This window comes from Vicugna pacos, unplaced genomic scaffold (assembly GCF_048564905.1).
Source record: "Vicugna pacos unplaced genomic scaffold, VicPac4 scaffold_20, whole genome shotgun sequence".
Classification (NCBI taxonomy): Eukaryota; Metazoa; Chordata; class Mammalia; order Artiodactyla; family Camelidae; genus Vicugna; species Vicugna pacos.
The window spans coordinates 96166892-96182325 of NW_027328741.1; the positions used below are offsets into that span (position 1 = coordinate 96166892).

The 15434-nt window shown below is 33.5% G+C and overlaps 2 long non-coding RNA genes across 2 annotated transcripts in view; both read left to right on the forward strand.

The window, feature by feature from the left end:
• Nucleotides 1-133: 133 nt before the first annotated feature.
• On the forward strand, nt 134-3901 carry LOC140693646 (uncharacterized). Its single transcript, XR_012069395.1, has 3 exons — nt 134-314; nt 2276-2407; nt 3794-3901. It is a non-coding gene; the product is annotated as an uncharacterized lncRNA (long non-coding RNA).
• Nucleotides 3902-5782: 1881 nt separating this feature from the next.
• The window catches only part of LOC140693790 (uncharacterized), a 50379-nt gene continuing 40727 nt past the window's right edge, over nt 5783-15434 (forward strand). The window contains exons 1-3 of the long non-coding RNA XR_012069494.1: nt 5783-5893; nt 6276-6337; nt 8563-8647. This is a non-coding gene — a long non-coding RNA (uncharacterized lncRNA). The remainder of the gene's footprint in view (nt 5894-6275; nt 6338-8562; nt 8648-15434) is intronic.

Consider the following 15434-nt stretch of genomic DNA (forward strand, 5'->3'; position numbering starts at 1 on the left):
ATCATTTTTTTGTTTGTTTACATTCCACATATAAGTGATAGAATGTGATATTTGCCTTTCTCTGTCTGACATACTTCACTTAATATGATAATCTGTAAGGTCCACCCTATTTTTAATTCTCCAGGAATGATGCCTTGAATTTGAAATCTGTTATATATTGTTTATAATTAGAAAATAAAGTTAGAATTAAATACAGGTTTGTAGTCCATTTGGAGGTATTAAAATTCTCTCTTATTTATTTTGCAGGCAATTATACTCTCAGAGTTGACTGTACACCCCTTCTTTTCCAGTTGGTATATAAACTGACAGAAGAGGTATGTAAATAGATCTGTTGTAATGATTTCTGATGAGTAGATAAATCAATAACTTTTGTTTTCTAAATTACTAACATTTAAACTGGTGACAGACATAGCTGATTTGTATAAACAAGAAATCAGAACGAGCTTTAATACACTACTTATGTGACATAACTATGAGAACAGTAGTGCTAGTCTCTGTTCTAATAATAGTTCCTAATAATTGTATACATTTGTTAAAATGTGCAGGGTCTATTGTTTCATGGGGCAGAGTCTCTTTGATATAACAGAAAGAATACTGAGCTGGGTTGGGGAAGCCTTGGCTGTGAAGATTGCCTTGGCTATTCATTCATTCATTCATTTATTCATTCAGGAAGTATTTATTGTGTGGTTACTATGTATCAGGTCCTATGAAAGGAACTCTAGCAGCAAAAGTGATAAAAGGACAAGGTTACTGAATCCAAATACTTTGTAATCTAGAGAGGCCACAGACCTGTAAATGAGGACTCATACTTCACTTGAATATTGGATACTATATACAGTGGAGGACAGTTGCAGAAGAGAGAAGTTAAAATCCTAGGGTAGCTGGTGAGGTTGGAAAGCATTAGAAGGTGTTTAGAGAAGGATTAGTGGTTAGGCTGTAAAATGGAAGGATGTGAAAGTGGGGAGAATGTTTCTCCTCAGAGGACACAGGACCTAATAAAGATGTGGATGTGTGAAAGAACATTTCCTGACCTCTGGGTAATGCAATATAACCTCAATGTAAGGTGTTGGTGAAAAAGCTGGTAAGAAACGGGGCCTGACACATAGGCCTAAATGTTCATAAATCTGGTGATGGTGAAATTAAAGAATCTTTAACAAGGTTGTACATTATCATTTTTATTCATTAGAAAAATTACTCTGTATCAGTGCAGTGAATACGTTAAGCTGTAGTAAGTCTAAAAGCAAAATGGAAATAATTCCACATACTTGTTTAGCACACAGGAATTTATAAATACTAGTTATTGATGTAAAAACTACTCTGAAAATGCTACTGCACTCTGAATCTCTAAAAATTATGTGATCTACTCATTGAGTATATTTGTGCTTCATTTAAATAACCCCCCATTATAGAATTTAACTGTAGAAATGTTTCTTTCAAGTAGGTATCACTTAGATGACAGTGGGAAGTAGATGTCACATCTCTGTGGTCCTGTTTCCCAATCGCCCTTCATCTTGCCCTGTCCTTTTCACTGTTAGTGTCTTTAACATCTCATCCTCCCAAGTGAGCATCCTCCCATGCCCATCACAACGCCCACCATACTGGGAAGCTTAGGTCCTTGATCCTTTTATTGAAATGTCCCATAAAAACATCTAAAAGCACGCTGAAAAGACAGCCCTTGTTGGGGAATCCTTCTCATGAGATACATTTACTCTCTGTCCTACAGAGGAGGCTCCTGCCTTTATAGGAGGGGTAGTAAGAATTTTAGGGCCAAGAAGGAGAAGCTTAGGTCTATCCCCTTTGTACATTTATTTAATAAGTATTAAATGTGTAAGTGGTTACCATAGTGACAGGATAAATCAAACATAGTTTCTGCTATTAGTGTGTTACCTGTGTAGCCAGGAGAGACTATGATCAAGAATTTTCAAATCCAAGATAGAGATTAAAATCACCAAAGGGTATACAGATAAAAGTGTGGGAAGCAAAAAATAAGTATCTTAGTTTATTATTTTACATGTTGGAATTAAACAGCCTGCTTAATGGGAAATTGCAAATTTTTTCCCATTCTAAAGCCTCTTTTACATTAATTTGAATTTAATTTTCATGCCACTTTAGATACAATATATTTGACTTTCAGAGTTTTTGTTTTAGGTAGTTTTTTAACAGTTTAACTGGGAAATTAAAATGTGTATTTAGAAGTTACATTATCAGGATGAACTAATTAATTGTCCAGAAGAGAAGAGTGAGATTTTATAATCTTGTTTGATTTGATTGTCAGTGGAAGAATCAGACATCATTCATCTGGAGAAATGCTATTGGTTGCTGAGGGCTCAATCCTGAACTGGATGATTTGATTTAGAGACATTTGGCCCATTGGCTTCACCACCAATTCGTCCATCTCTGAGTGAAGGTGGGAATCCTTCTATTTTCTACAAATGTTCTTTGCTAAACACCTGAGCCTTGTTCCACCTTTGGAGCCTTGTGTAAGTCGGTTTACCTTTCTGCACTTGAATATTCTCATATATAAAATCAGTTTGACCAAGACAATCATTATGAAAGTGTGCTCCAGTGTGGTGCCTCAGCATCTGGTGCAGGGTCAGGGTGGTGGACACTGAATAGGCAAAGCTCTAGCTTCCACACATGACCCCACCTCTTCCTCAGCTGAGGAGTGTCTATTGTATTTCTTTTATATAGAAGAAGGTTCCACTGCTGTATACTTCCCCCACCCTTAAAAAATTAAGAAACCACTAGACCATCTCTAAGGTCCCCACTTAGCTCTAAACTTTTCACTACTATATATATATATATACATATATATATATATATATATATATATATTTTAAATGAGGTTTACAAGGAGCAGTTGTGGGTGATAATCACAAAAACTGTATTTGAAATCTGAAAGCTTGGGTTCTTCTTCTGATTCAGACCTTTTTAAAAAAAATTTCTTACTTTTAGCAAGTCATTTAACTACTTCTTAGCTTCAATTTTCTGCTCTTTGAGGGCACAGAATTAGATTCTTGAAATAGACAGTCTGTATTCTTCAGGTTTCTAGTGTGTTTTAGAAATATTTATTTGTTAGGGGAGCTAGAACAGACAGGGTTTCCACTTCAGCAGTGCAGTTATGTTTTTACCTTTTTATAATTAGAGATTGAGAAATCATTTCATTTGAAAATAAAATGATTCCATTTATTTTTTAGGAAAAGTTTAAAAACCACAGGATTAGATTATAAATTGCCCTTTATTTCTGAAATTTAATATATTTAGTTATACAGATTAAGTGGTACAATGAAGACTGCAGTACAGAATTTCTGTCTCTTATAATATAGTGTGTTAGTTTTCTTTGCTTCATGAAGGAGCTGTATGAATCTCATTAATAACAACACAGTATATCTTTGATAGAGTTCAACTTTTCTTCTTCTTTTTTCCTTTTTCTTCTTAGTCTTTCCAAATTAGGATAATTGTGGTCTCTGACATTTTTCCAGTTAAATTTTTAAAATACATTTTTATTTTTTACATTCTACAATCACTTTTGACTTTTGGAATTAATATAAGATAGAGACAGGTATGCAGACAAAACCAAACACTAAATGATAGTATTTTCTTCTAGGAAGTTAAATGTTGGTTATAATTATGCCAGGGGGTGGGGGAAAAACTTCCTAAGACAGTGGAAACTACTGATAACTTTTAAAAACTAAATCAGTTTATGCGAGTCATGCCTCCTTTCATAGGCATGTCATTATTAACAGAAAGTTTGTTGGCTGTGATTTATTCTGTCTGTGTTCCTATTTTACAGGTTTATTTAATGCTTTTGGTGAAAATCATGACAGCCACATAGATTTTAAGGAGATATCCTGTGGGCTATCAGCTTGTTGCAGAGGACCTCTGGCTGAAAGACAGAAATGGTTAAACATCACAAAATTTGGAAGCTATACAGAGAAAAAAATTAGCATCCATTCATGTAAAAAATCATCTGATTAAGGCTTGAATTTTCATCCCTTTTGCAAATAGCAATCTCTTGCTAAGGTTTTACTGACGTCAGTGTAAAGGTTCAATCATCTATTCTTTTTTACTGTGGAGTAATTTAAGATCTTTGTTATTAATAATGGTTGATTTTCCAGATAAATGTACAATTCATGATAAATGAACTACATCAGTCATGATGTGTTTGAAAATGTTAAGCATATAGAAAATATTTTCTGGTAGTCTATATAGAAAATTTGTCTTGCTTAACTTGAATTTCAACTTATTTTCTATCACTGTGTATATTGATATTTTATTAGCAAAATTAAATTTATGATAAAACAATTTTATTAAATACTAAATTTATCTTTTAAACCTATCTAAAATATTATGGCATAATTTATAAGCATATTACATTCCTAAATCTTAACCATATTTGTTTAGGAAAATGCAGCAGTTTACATTTAATTGGAACCTAATTCTTACATATTCACTAGGGTCATTATCTCTGCATCTTTCTAAAATACAGCTTCACAAATACTGCATATTTTGGGTATGATACTTAATAGTTCAATATTCTTTAGTAATGTTGTACTGTGATGCACTCGTTAACTTAATAGCATAATTATTACATGGGTGTGTGAAGTAGATAATTATTTAATCTTAAAAATTTAGATTTCTTTTATCTTCCCTGATAGTATACCATTACTCTAACCTGGCTTTGTGATAGATTATTTGTTCACATTAAAGTTCTGGTATTAAAGAGGCTGAAGTCTTTGTTTCTCAATTGAGGTTGTTGTCTTAAATTTTTTTTTAATTTATTTTTTTGCCAGTGGACTAGTGGAAGTTAACCAAATAGACTAACTAGCAATTTTGCTGATATTGATGTTAATTAGCAAAGTGCTGATATTTTGGATTTTTAGCTTGTTGTATATAAACTTCATTGAAGAATTGAAATTGTTCTTAGGCAAAAATATTGGGTGCACATTAATTACATTGGAGAGGCAAAATCTTTATACAGTCATCTCTCATTATCTGCTGAGGATTGGTTCTGAGACCCCCTCAGATACCAAGTCCATGGATGCTCATGTCCTTATGTAAAATGGCATAGTATTTGCATATAATCTATGCACATCCTCTTGTATACTTTAAATCATCTCTAGATTACTTTTAGTACCTAATACAATGTAATTATTTGTAAATACAATGTAAATGATATGTGAATAGTTGTCAGTGCATAGCAAATTCAAGTTTTGCTTTTGAGAAATTTCTGGGAAAATTTATATATATATATATATATATATATATATATATACATATACATATACATATATACTTTTGATCTATTGTTTATACCTGTGAATGCAGAACCAATGGATACGGGGAGCTGACTGTACCAGCTTTTTGTTGATTCTTAATGTAGATGGAATATTTTCAGCATTGTAAGAATCAACTCTGAAGTGATCAGTTATAAATATTAGAAATTAATTTAAAAGCTTGAATTACCTTCTCAAAATCTGTGAGATATTGTATAGTAACTTGGCCCTTCTTTTTCAGTTTGCAAGAAATTTAACTTTAGATTTAGATGAAGGATAGAGTTCTCTAAGCTGGCTAATTATATAAGGAGAGAGACTTGTGAAGTGTACAGGAATTCCTACAAGTTCAAAGGACTTTAATGACACAATCTCCTCCAAATAAGAACTTAATCCAGAATGTAGTTGTTTGAGGAACTAAGTAATTTCACTAGGGCAGGTTGTAATAAAATGTATTATACTTCAGAATATAAAAGTAACTTTCCTCCATAAGAGTTTCTTTTCTTTAGTTTGCTTCAAGGTATTTGATGTTGATGGTGATGGAGTTCTCTGTAGGGTTGAACTGAGAGACACGTGGTTGCACAGAGGTCTGGAAGGACAACTGCACCGATGATACCCTGGTAAAGTCTGATTGTATACATCTTCTTGCATGTAAACTTCCAACAGGAACATAGAGTGAAGAATTTTTTAAAAGAGGTTGAGAAAAAGATTTCTTTCTACTTCTAGGTTCTATATTATGCTACTCAAAATATTCATAGCCAAAGATGCAAAATTGGGAAGAGAATTTACCTTAGAAAATTTAATAAACTGAATGTATTATGTAAAAAAAAAATGAAACCACTGGAAAATTGTCATAAATTTTTAAGGTAAACAAGCAATCTATTTCTGGAATTGAAAAAAAAACAAAACTTGACCGAAAAAATATTTTATACTTCAGCTACTGTCTAATAAAAATGATACCTTCTCTTTCCTAACTACTGATTTGGGTTTCTGGTTTTAAAGGAATTACTTGTGGATCTATCCAACATTGTAGAGACACATAGAATGCACATGACACCACAAAGGTGAGTCTAGCAGAGACTAATTTATTCTTTTCTAAAAATACATTATATTCTGAATTGGTATACATACGTTACATATACATACTTGAATCTCTTCTGCATCATCCCTGCTAAATGCTTATTTGGACCTGTGGTTACAATAACTCCAAGTTGTCCCTAAGGAAAGCCCATTCGACCTTTAAACAACTCCATTAAGTGTTATTTACATAAAAACATTATATTTTATAAGCTAGGCATTTTGTAAAAATTAAGTAGAGACAGCCCTTGCCATCTGTAGTTTATAATCTTTACTTCTCCCAGTTTAATACATTATGGTAAGACAAAACTTATATTGAGCAAAAGAAGCCACAATAAAAGAACACATTGTACAATTTAATTTATATGAAGTTCTAGAACAGAGACAGAACTAATGTTAATAAGTGGTACAGTAGTGATTTTGGAGATGGGTGAGTTAACTGAGAAGGAGCATAGGATATCTGGGATGATGGAAATTATTTTTCATCTCAATCTGGGTGGTGTATATAGTTTTTAAATTTTTTTTCAATAATATTGGTGAGGGTCTGTCCTAAGTTCTTTAATAGCAGCCAGAATAAGTGTATAATAGCAGAAACAAGCATGTACTTTACAAAGAATAAAGCCTTGAATTTTTTTAGTTTCAAAACATTTATTAAAGATATTATAATAGGTTTGCCTTAATGTCTATGTATCCCTGTGAAACTGAAGATAATCCATATATGTGAGACACATATGAGTTAATTTGACCCTTTCTATTCAAATGTTGACATGTACCAAGTTGCAAATGGTAGGATGTAGACCATAGTGGCCTTACACAGGCTTAGAAAAATAAGTAACATTTTTTTCAATCACAAATCCAGAAGAAATCATCATAGTCTTATTAACTGACACTCAATAGAAATAAATAATAGAAATGAATTTTTCAGGGCTTGATCTTTGTTTGGCAATTCAGATAACCGTCTTCATTTACTTTTCTGCCCAAAACTAAGGTAGCCATTTATATTTGGTATATATGAAAACAGAAACACAGGAAAGTTTCTATTAGGAAATACCTTATGTAGAGATACAATTTCCATCGCCTTTCTTCTGGGTGTTTGATAAGTATGGAGGTTATCATTGCTGTCTATTTTTATATAAGACCGAGTTTCTTCATATGGCTGTACTTTTGAACATTAAAAAAAAAGATCATTTAGCTGCTCCATCTCCGTGTAACCATAATAATGAAATGGTAAAAATTTAGAATAGATTTTGGACCTTTCAACCAAACCTATTACCCATATTCACTGGTGACTAGACGGTGACAATATTACCCATTATTTTGTACCATTACATTGGTGTTAATATACTTCAATGGAAGTTGCATCATGAAAGCCATTAATTACCATCACAGTGCTTTAAAATCTTTTCTTGTAATAAATGGTAATATATATTGAATGAATACATGAATATCATTAATAGTAAATATTATTAAATATCTTTAAATAATAAATCATTAGATAATAAAAATATAATTAAGTAATAAACGCTAAGAACATTATTATTCATCTAGGATTGTTAAGGTGATTGTTCAAAACATGAAGTAAGAAGCATTTGGTTATATTTTTGCCTGCCAAGAAATATTGTCTACTGTATATAAATGTAATTTTTGGTACACTTTGACACCAAAAAAAAAAAAAATACTGCTTTACTCAACTTGTGAAAGTAATGTTACATTTTATTTTGAGGAAATGTTAATATAGATACTCATTTATTATATATATTTAGTTCTTTTAAATCTCTTAAGAAGTCTAATAATATTGCCAGATGTTTTAAAGATCTTAGAAAATTGCTAGGGTCAAAGGGCATAATCCAAAGAGTTTGGAAAAATGCTTTCAAAGTTAGTAAATAGTCCTTTTTCTCTACCCAGAACCTTTTGTGGGTTCTGTTAGTAAACTTCACCTTGAACCAGAAGATACTGTGAGTTATTTCCCAGGTCTTACTGGAGGAAGATTTTTGGTGATAAATTGCCCACGTTATGAGTGACTACTTCAGAGTTTGGTTACTTTTGAACTTATTCTTGCTGGCCTACTTTCGGATGAATACACAGCATCTACATTAAATCATTAGTTTTCTTTCAGACAAATGACCATTGCAAGTTTAATAAAACAAATTTAATTCAAATAATATAAGAAAATGAAGATTTAAGATATTCTTAAATATTGTTTCTCTTTCAGAATGGCCATCTTAACTCTAGAAGAATATCAGATCTGGAGTGTGAAAAATGTTCTTGCCAATGAGTTTTTGAATCTACTTTTCCAGGTATGTTTAAGGTAAATGACAGAGACGGAGGGCAGTGGTACCAGTAGTTCTACATCTTTTCCATTATGTAGTAGTTAGACAACTAGACTACAAAACCATATATTGTCAAAAGAACTGCATTAACCTGTACACCACCAGCAGATGGTAAGTTAGAGCGTGCGTGCTTCTTAGAGTCACAATGTGCATGATAGGAAAGTAGAGTATAGCTGATAATGTTTATCTTAATAACTCATGATAGAGCAGATATAGACATAGATCATAAGTTGGCAGCTGTAAATTTTTCACAAAGTATACCATCTTTCCAGTTAGGAGGTTATTTTAGATGCAGAGCTGTTTCTTAATTTTCTTTCTTTCTTTCTTTTTTTCTTTTTTGTAATTTAATTCTTTAGAAGGTCCAATAAAGATTGAAGGAGAAAGGAGGAAAGAAAAGCTGTCAGGGGTGAACATGAAATCATAAAACTTGCCAGATTTTAAGTATTTTTCCAGTTAAAGTAGTTCTTTTTGCTCCAATTTAAAGAAACAACTTATAGTTTCCCATTTTTCATAATTCTTCAAAAATATATGTTGATTTAATAGTATTTTACAGGGGGGAGGGGTGTGAGTAGGGACAGACTGGAAGTTCAAGATTTGTAAATACTGACAGGTATATATAGAATAGATAAACAAGCTTATACTGTATAGCACAGGGAAATATATTCAAGAATTTGTAGTAGCTCATGGTGAAAAAATATGAAAACAAATATACGTATATTCATAAAGGACTGAAAAATTGTGCTGTACACCAGAAATTGACACAACATTGTAAATGGACTATAACTCAGTTAAAAAATAAAAGATATAACTGTTAGAACACTATAAAAAAAAGTAGTATTTTAGATTTTTTTTATTTTATTCTCCTTTTCTTATAAAAGCACCCCTATGAAGATCAATAAGGCTTGATATCTTCATATCTATCATGATCCTCCATTGTGAATACAGAGTAACCTGCCTGTGGCACAGCTATGTTAGAATAAATGAAAATTGAACTCTTCCTGACAGCTAATATCTAATGTATATTTAAAGCATATGAAATCTGATAAGCCTGTGATGCCCATTTAAATCAATCAGTTGCTCCACTGTCAGTTATCTGCCAGGATCTAAGTTGATATGTCTTTATAAAATATAAATACATATAAAAATAATATAAACCTACTATAAACAGAAATGACTTGGTTAGTAATATGAAAATTGAGCAGCTATTTTTATCTCATTTAAAATGATGCCCTCAATTACTTTAAGTTATCATTAATTATATAGATATTTTGACCACTGAAGTTTGTGTCTGAGTCATGTTGCAGCTCTTACATAGCAAAGCATTTTGAACTTTTATATTGCCTTTCCTATTTTCTCATGCTTATCAGGGACTTGCATAGGCACTATTTTTTCTATGACTCTATAAACAGATGTATGCCTGAAATTTTCTTTTGTGTCTCAGGGTTTCTAGCATTATATTACTGACAGATTTTTTATTGGTTAGCAATCTAATTTTTTTCTTGGTATATATAGTCCTTTCAGTCCTTTCAAATATATATATATATATATATATATATGTATATATATACTACATATATATATATGTAGTCAGTTTTCAATTTTGTGTCAATTTCTGGTGTGCAGCACAATGCTTCAGTCATACATGAACATACATATATTCATTTTCATACTCTTTTTCACCATAAGTTACTACAAAACTTTATTGGATATAGTTCCCTGTGCTATACAGTATGAACTTGTTTATAAATTGGGAGTTTGAGATTTCCAGGTACTAAATATTAACATTACATTTTATGATGCTCACTTTATCCCATATTCAGACATGCTTTTAAAACTTTATTTTCACTTAATATATAAGCAAGCAGGCTTACTCTAAATTGTTTTATTTTCTGTCTGTTTCTAAAATAGAATTAGCTAATAAATTCAGTGATAAAAGCTTGAATTATACTTTTATTTTATTTGCCAAGATCCCACTCCTGGCTGACCATTTTGGGTATTTAAGTATAAAGTAAGTAAATGTCAGTAGAATTAGGAAACCATTCCTGTGGTAATATTATTTTCAGTCCTTTCAAATAAACTCAGTGCCCAATATTTTGCAGAGGAAGCATTCTAAACATGACCAGGATCTTCTATCTTATACGTTTGTCAGAAAGTATCAAATGTTAAACAGTTTGATAAACAGAATAGTGCACCACACTGACCCCTACCTATATCCATGTTCTAATCCTGAAATCTGTGAATATGTTATTTTACATGGCAAAGGGTATTTTGCAGATGTATCAGGTTAAGGACTCTGAGACAGGGAGATTAGCCTGGATTATCTACATGGGCCTAGTCTAACAACAGGAGTCCTTAAAAATTGAAAATCTTTCCCAGATGTGGTCAGAAAGATATGACTTTGGAAGAAGGATTAGAAAGCTGTAAAGCTGTTAGCTTTGAAGATAGAGGAAGGGTCATGGGTAAAGAAATGTGGGTGAACACTAGAAGCCGGAAAAGACAAGGAAATATATTCTTCCTTTGACTTACAGAAGGGCATACAGCCCTGCTGACATCTTGATTTTTAGCCAAGTGATACCTGTTCCTGACTTGACCTACAGAATCATAAAATAATAAGTTTGTGTTGCTTTAAGCTGCAAAATTTGTGATAATTTGTAACAGCAGTGATAAAAATAAGTATAGGGGAGGTAATCCAAATTTATGGATTGGAGGGTTCAACATTTTAAAGATGTCAGTTCCCCTTCAACTGATTCAAAGATTTATATGTGCACATCAAAATCCCCAAAACTTAATTGTTGTTACTGTTTCTTTGTAGAACTTGACAAGCTGATTCTAAATACATAGAGAAGCTTGAAGAGCCAACAATAGCCAAGCTGATATTAAAGAACAATGTTAAAGAACTTATTATAAAACAATATTAAGTCTATGTGATAACTACCTAAAGTTAGACATATAGACCAATGGAACAGTATTGAATTAAACCCTGTACCATACATGAACAGTAATTTTAGATAGATTATAAGTCTAATAAATTTGAAACAAAAAGCAAAGCATCTGGGGGAGGGTAAAGCTCAGGTGGAATGTGTGCTTAGCATGCATAAGGTCTTGGGTTCAACTCCCAGTACCTCCATTAAAATAAATAACCTAATCCCCCACCAAAATAAAGCATCTAGAAAATAGTGTAGGAGATATTTTAATGACTTTGAAGCGGCAAAGAGTTCTTAAACAGGACACAGCACTAAACATAAAAGAAGAGTTTTAAGTTGGACTTCAGTAAAATTAAGAATTATTTTTATCAAGAGATACCATTAAGAAAGTGAAAAGCCACATGGTGCGAAAATATATTTGCTATATCTATATCCACCAAAAGACTTGTATCTAGGGCATATAGAGAACAAAAACCAGTGGAGAAAAAGGCAAAACCTCAATATTAAAATGTGCAAAAAAATTGAACAGGTGCTTCATAAAAAAAAAGAAAAATCCAAATAAGCTATGAAAAGTGGCTGAGCTCGTTAGTAATAATAAAAATACGTACTAAAACCACACTTGGAACACCATTAGACATCCACTAGAATAGTTAGTTGTTAAGTGATATGAAGCATTGGTGAGGGTAACATGCAATGGGGACTCTTACACATGGCCAGTGGGAATATAAATTCTTACAAATAATTTGAAAGTAGGCTTTTTGAATGAAAGTTATATATGTATATGTGTGTGTGTGTATATATGTACACACACACACATATACATACATACAAACACACACTCCCTGTGTACCCTTCAGAAGCTTCTACATCAGAGCACAAAAGGACATCCAGAAAATTCTCATAATCACTATTTGTTATAGCCCCAAATAGAAAATGACCCAAACACCTGTCAACAATAAATACATAACCATAAGTGGTGGCACATGCATACAAGTTGTATACTTTAAAGCAATAAAAATAAATATACTAGTTTACAGAAAACACTAGTGGATGAATCTTACATAATGTTGAGTGGAATGTACAGGACTAAAAATTTCAAAAGCAAAAAAACCAATCCATGGTGGCTGAATTTAGGATGGTGAATCCATCAAAGGGGTGCCATAGTATCTGGGAAGAAACCCAAAGTGGAACAGCAATGTTCTGTTTCTTGACTGGATGAAGGTTACATAGATGTGTTTACTTTGTGAAAAATCACTGAGCTGTATACTTAAGATATGTTCACATGTAAGCATGTATATTATATTTGCATTTTTTAAAAAAAATGTTTGCTTGCAAAAAAAGATATCCAAAGCCTAAGTATTTATCAGTAGGAGAATGGATAAAACAAATGATAGTATATTCAAACAATGGAATACAATTCAACAATAAAAAAGAATCAACTACTGATACAAGGATGAACCTCAAAAGCCTAATTTATACATTTCATTGTCAGGTAAATTTTAACTCAGAAGGTAAACAAAACTATAAGCAGGCATGTGCCCTAGGGGGAGGGGTGCTGAAGCCTTTGTCTCCTCAGACCTGTGCCATTACTGGCACATCTCGCAAGAAGAGAGGCAGGGCTCAGCCACAGCTACCATCTCCTCCTGTGCATATTGCCCGGGCGGGGGCAGGGCTGAGACCTGAATCTGCACGTGGGGGCCCCACAACCTTTTAGGCAGGACTGAGACTTGTTTATAGCCTGAGGCAGAGAGGATTTTTCTACCCTGACACCTCAGAGAACTTGTGCCGCCAAGGGAAACAAGGAGCTCAGATTTGGCACAGAGCGTAGGCGGGGCTGTTCCGTGGTCTTCCCTGAGCCCACCTACAGACCGCCTACCCGAGGCAGAGCAGGCAGCTGCACAGAGCAGCGGAGCGACCAGCACCAGGAGAGGGCAGGTGGGTAGCCACCCACCTTCCTGGCAGGAACACAGCACCTGACCACAGTGCTGGGACAGGGTGTGATCTGCCCACCTGCTTCCCCCTAAGCACAGCATCTGACTGTGGCATCAGGAGGGGGAGTGACCTGCCCACCCACTGGATAAGAGTTCAGCTCCTGACCTAGTGTCAGGAGGGGGCACAATCTGCTGGCCAACAGCCACTGAGAGCAGCACAGATGAGGGTGCCAACAGAAGGCCTATGAAACAGCAAGCTGAGTTCATGAAGCAGGGCAAAGACACAAAGACCTCTCGATAAAATCATTAAGGGCACACCATCTCCAGGATAAGTAGGTAACTGCTACTCCTTAAGCCACGGTGCCAGAGAGATATGAGCAATGTGAAGAAGCAGAGAAACCACTCCCAATGAAAAGATCAAGAGAAATCCCCTGAAAGCATGAACAAAGAAATAGACATTGATGGTCTATTAAATCAAGATTTCAAAAAAGAGTGATCAAAGTACTGAAGGAACTAAAAGAAATAGTGTTTAGGTATATAAAATGTATCAAAAATGAAATAGAAACTATAAAGAAGAACTAGGTAGGATTAGTAAACTCATTGGCTGAGATGAGAGCTGACCTAAAGGCTGTGCAAAGCAGACAAGAAAATACAGAAGAATAAATAAGTGACCTAGAAGACAGGACAACAGAAAGCACCCAATCAGAACAGCTGAGAGAAAAACAAATGAAAAACAAAACAATATACGGGACCTATGGGGTAATATAAACTGTGCCAATGTATGCATAATAGGAGTTCCAGAAGGGGAAAAAGAACAAAGCGGATTGAAAAGGTATGGGAAGGACTCATGACTGAAAATTTCCCAAACCTAAAGAAGGAATCATATCCAAGCACAGGAGGCTCAGAGGGTCCCAAGCAGGAAGAACCGAAACAGACCCACACCAAGGCATATCCTAATCAAGATAGCCAGATTCAAGGATAAAGAAATGATCCTAAAGGTAGCAAGAGAAAAACAAAGAGTGAGTTACAAGGGAACCCCCATAAGGTTTTCAGCTGATTTTTCTACACTATTTACAACAGCTAAGGCATGGAAACAGCCTAAAATGTCCATCAACAGATGACTGGATAAAGATGTGGGATATTTATATGATGGGATACTATTCAGCCACAAAAACTGACTACATAACGCCATTTGCAGAGATATGGATGCTCCTGAAGAATGTTATTCATGGTGGAGCAGCACAGAAAGAGAAAGAGAAATACCATGTGAGATCACTCATGTGTGGAATCTTAAATATATGCAAGATCTTGTGGTAACTCACAGCAAAAAAAAAAAGTGACAATGAATATATGTACGTTCATGTATAACTGAAAAATTGTGCTCTACACTGGAATTTGTCATAACATTGTAAAATGACTCTTACTCAATAAAAAATGTTTAAAAATAAATAAAATAAAATATAACCTTTAAAATACTGTATAATGAGAGGTGTGATGTTCTAGTATCTGTTCTAAGAAGTACGTTAGACACACATAAGAATAGCCAATGGTCAGAAAGATCACATGTTATCAGCTACCACCCCATGCAAATTAATGACATTTAGCAGATATTCATATATGTGTGTAAATATATAAAATAGGTATTAGTCTATATGTAAATCAAATCAAATATTATATTATAATCTAATGTAAAATCATATCAGCAAAAGCACTGTGCTGACATAAGTGTCTTGGTGTAAACAGATTACAATTTTTTATTGAGTTGTCATAATGGGATAATATTGTGAACCAAGTGGAAATTGTAAAAAAAAGTTATCCAAAAAAAAAAAAAAATCCTGACTACATGAAAAGATGCAGTTACTATAAGGCCTTTCCCATTATTTACTATCAGTGTCAGAA